We start from the raw sequence: 4776 nt of genomic DNA, 5'->3' as shown, positions 1-4776 counted from the left end.
GGCCCACAGCAGCTCTCTGCTCCCAGACCCCGTGGGAAAGAGACCTCACCGCCTGGTCAGGTGGGCACTCCTGAGGCTGCAGAGCTGAAGAGACCACCAACACTGCCCACCCCTGCCCACATCCCTGGCCCAAGAGGAAACTGTATAAGGCCTCTCGGCTCCCGTAGGGGAGGGCCCAGGAGCGGCAGGACCCCTGCCTGAGACACTGCCGGAACATGAAGGAAACAGACTGGATAAACAGTTCTCTGCATCCAAATCCAATGGGAGGGAGAGCTAAACCTTCAGAGAGGCAGACAAGCCTGGGAAACCAGAAGAGACTGCTCTCTGTACATACATCTCGGACGCCAGAGGAAAACACCAAAGGCCATCTGGAACCCTGGTGCACTGAAGCTCCCGGAAGGGGCGGCGCATATCTTCCTGGTTGCTACCGCCGCAGAGAGCTCGTGGGCAGCACCCCAAGAGCGAACTTGAGCCTCTGGACCACAGGTAAGACCAACTTTTCTGCTTCAAGAAAGCTGCCTTGTGAACTCAAGACACAGGCCCATAGGAACAGCTGAAGACCTGTAGAGAGGAAAAACTACACGCCCGAAAGCAGAACACTGTGTCCCCATAACTGACTGAAAGAGAGGAAAACCGGTCTACAGCACTCCTGACACACAGGCTTGTAGGACAGTCTAGCCACTGTCATAAATAGCAGAACAAAGTAACACTAGAGATAAACTGATGGCGAGAGGCAAGCGCAGGAACCCAAGCAACAGAAACCAAGACTACATGGCATCATCGGAGCCCAATTCTCCCACCAAAACAAACATGGAATATCCAAACACACCAGAAAAGCAAAATCTAGTTTCAAAATCATATTTGATCATGATGCTGGAGGACTTTAAGAAAGAAGTGAAGAACTCCCTTAGGGAAACACAGGAAAACATTAATAAACAAGTAGAAGCCTACAGAGAGGAATCGCAAAAATGCCTGAAAGAATTCCAGGAAAACATAAATAAACAAGTAGAAGCCCATAGAGAGGAGACACAAAAATCCATGAAAGAATATCAGGAAATCATAAATAAACACGTAGAAGCCCATAGAGAGGAATCACAAAAATCCCTGAAAGAATTCCAGGAAAAAAAATCAAACAGTTGAAGGAATTAAAAATGGAAATAGAAGCAATCAAGAAAGAACACATGGAAACAACCCTGGATATAGAAAACCAAAAGAAGAGACCAGGAGCTGTAGATACGAGCTTCACCAACAGAATACAAGAGATGGAAGAGAGAATCTCAGGAGCAGAAGATTCCATAGAAATCATTGACTCAACTGTCAAAGATAATGTAAAGCGGAAAAAGCTACTGGTCCAAAACATACAGGAAATCCAGGACTCAATGAGAAGATCAAACCTAAGGATAATAGGTATAGAAGAGAGTGAAGACTCCCAGCTCAAAGGACCAGTAAATATCTTCAACAAAATCATAGAAGAAAACTTCCCTAACCTAAAAAAAGAGTTACCCATAGGCATACAAGAAGCCTACAGAACTCCAAATAGATTGGACCAGAAAAGAAACACCTCCCGTCACATAATAGTCAAAACACTAAACGCACAAAATAAAGAAAAAATATTAAAAGCAGTAAGGGAAAATGGTCAAGTAACATATAAAGGCAGACCTATCAGAATCACACCAGACTTCTCGCCAGAAACTATGAAGGCCAGAAGATCCTGGATTTATGTCATACAGACCCTAAGAGAACACAAATGCCAGCCCAGGTTACTGTATCCTGCAAAACTCTCAATTAACATAGATGGAGAAACCAAGATATTCCAAGACAAAACCAAATTTACACAATATCTTTCTACAAATCGAGCACTACAAAGGATAATAAATGGTAAAGCCCAACATAAGAAGGCAAGCTATACCCTAGAAGAAGCAAGAAACTAATCGTCTTGGCAACAAAACAAACAGAATGAAAGAACACAATCATAACCTCACATCCAAATATGAATATAACGGGAAGCAATAATCAATATTCCTTAATATCTCTCAACATCAATGGCCTCAACTCCCCAATAAAAAGACATAGATTAACAAACTGCATACGCAACGAGGACCCTGCATTCTGCTGTCTACAGGAAACACACCTCAGAGACAAAGACAGACATTACCTCAGAGTGAAATGCTGGAAAACAATTTTCCAAGCAAATGGTCAGAAGAAGCAAGCTGGAGTAGCCATTCTAATATCAAATAAAATCAATTTTCAATTAAAAGTCATCAAAAAAGATAAGGAAGGACACTTCATATTCATCAAAGGAAAAATCCACCAAGATGAACTCTCAATCCTAAATATCTATGCCCCAAATACAAGGGTTGCTACATATGTAAAAGAAACCTTACTAAAGCTCAAAACACACATTGTACCTCACACAATAATAGTGGGAGATTTCAACACCCCACTCTCATCAATGGACAGATCATGGAAACAGAAATTAAACAGAGATGTAGACAGACTAAGAGAAGTCATGAGCCAAATGGACTTAACGGATATTTATAGAACATTCTAGCCTACAGCAAAAGGATATACCTTCTTCTCAGCTCCTCATGGTACTTTCTCCAAAATTGACCATATAATTGGTCAAAAAACGGGCCTCAACAGGTACAGAAAGATAGAAATAATCCCATGCGTGCTATCGGACAACCACGGCCTAAAACTGGTCTTCAATAACAATCAAGGAAGAATGCCCACATATACGTGGAAATTGAACAATGCTCTACTCAATGATAACCTGGTCAAGGAAGAAATAAAGAAAGAAATTAAAAACTTTTTAGAATTTAATGAAAATGAAGGTACAACATACGTAAACTTATGGGACACAATGAAAGCTGTGCTAAGAGGAAAACTCATAGCGCTGAGTGCCTGCAGAAAGAAACAGGAAAGAGCAAATGTCAGCAGCTTGACAGCACACCTAAAAGCTCTAGAACGAAAAGAAGCAAATACACCCAGGAGGAGTAGAAGGCAGGAAATAATCAAACTCAGAGCTGAAATCAACCAAGTAGAAACAAAAAGGACCATAGGATGAATCAACAGAACCAAAAGTTGGTTCTTTGAGAAAATCAAAATGATAGATAAACCCTTAGCCAGACTAACGAGAGGACACAGAGAGTGCGTCCAAATTAACAAAATCAGAAATGAAAAGGGAGACATAACAAGAGATTCAGAGGAAATTCAAAAAATCATCAGATCTTACTGTAAAAACCTATATTCAACAAAACTTGAAAATCTTCAGGAAATGTACAATTTCCTAGACAGATATCAGGTACCGAAGTTAAATCAAGAAGAGATAAACCAGTTAAACAACCCCATAACTCCTAAGGAAATGGAAGCAGTCATTAAAGTCTCCCAACCAAAAAGAGCCCAGGTCCAGACGGGTTTAGTGCAGAATTCTATCAAACCTTCATAGAAGACCTCATACCAATATTATCCAAACAATTCCACAAAATTGAAACAGATGGATCACTACCGAATACCTACTACGAAGCCACAATTTCTCTTATACCTAAACCACACAAAGACAAAACAGAGAAAGAGAACTTCAGACCAATTTCCCTTATGAATATCGACGCAAAAATACTCAATAAAATTCTGGCAAACCGAATCCAAGAGCACATCAAAACAATCATCCACCATGACCAAGTAGGCTTCATCCCAGGCATGCAGGGATGGTTTAATATACGGAAAACCATCAATGTGATCCATTATATAAACAAACTGAAAGAACAAAACAACATGATCATTTCATTAGACGCTGAGTAAGCATTGACAAAATTCAACACCCCTTCATGATAAAAGTCCTGGAAAGAATAGGAATTCAAGGCCCATACCTGAACATAGTAAAAGCCATATACAGCAAACCAGTTGCTAACATTAAACTAAATGGAGAGAAACATGAAGCAATCCCACTAAAATCAGGGACTAGACAAGGCTGCCCACTCTCTCCCTAATTATTCAATATAGTTCTTGAAGTTCTAGCCAGAGCAATCAGACAACAAAAGGAGGTTAAGGGGATACAGACTGGAAAAGAAGAAGTCAAAATATCACTATTTGCAGATGATATGATAGTATATTTAAGTGATCCCAAAAGTTCCACCAGAGAACTACTAAAGCTGATAAACAACTTCAGCAAAGTGGCTGTGTATAAAAGTAACTCAAATAAATCAGTTGCCTTCCTCTATACAAAAGAGAAACAAGCCGAGAAAGAAATTAGGGAAACGACACCCTTCATAATAGACCCAAATAATATAAAGTACCTCGGTGTGACTTTAACAAAGCAAGTAAAAGATCTGTACAATAAGAACTTCAAGACACTGAAGAAGGAAATTGAAGAAGACCTCAGAAGATGGAAAGATCTCCCATGCTCATGGATTGGCAGGATTAATATAGTAAAAATGGCCATTTTACCAAAAGCGATCTACAGATTCAATGCAATCCCCATCAAAATACCAATCCAATTCTTCAAAGAGTTAGACAGAACAATTTGCAAATTCATCTGGAATAACAAAAAACCCAGGATAGCTAAAGCTATCCTCAACAATAAAAGGACTTCAGGGGGAATCACTATCCCTGAACTCAAGCATTTATTACAGAGCAATAGTGATAAAAAGAACTGCATGGTATTGGTACAGAGACAGACAGATAGACCAATGGAATAGAATTGAAGACCCAGAAATGAACCCACACACCTATGGTCACTTGATTTTTGACAAAGGATCCAAAACCATCAAATCGAAA

This window comes from Rattus norvegicus, chromosome 7 (genome assembly GCF_036323735.1).
Source record: "Rattus norvegicus strain BN/NHsdMcwi chromosome 7, GRCr8, whole genome shotgun sequence".
Taxonomy (NCBI): Eukaryota; Metazoa; Chordata; class Mammalia; order Rodentia; family Muridae; genus Rattus; species Rattus norvegicus.
Note: the sequence above shows the minus strand (reverse complement) of the source record.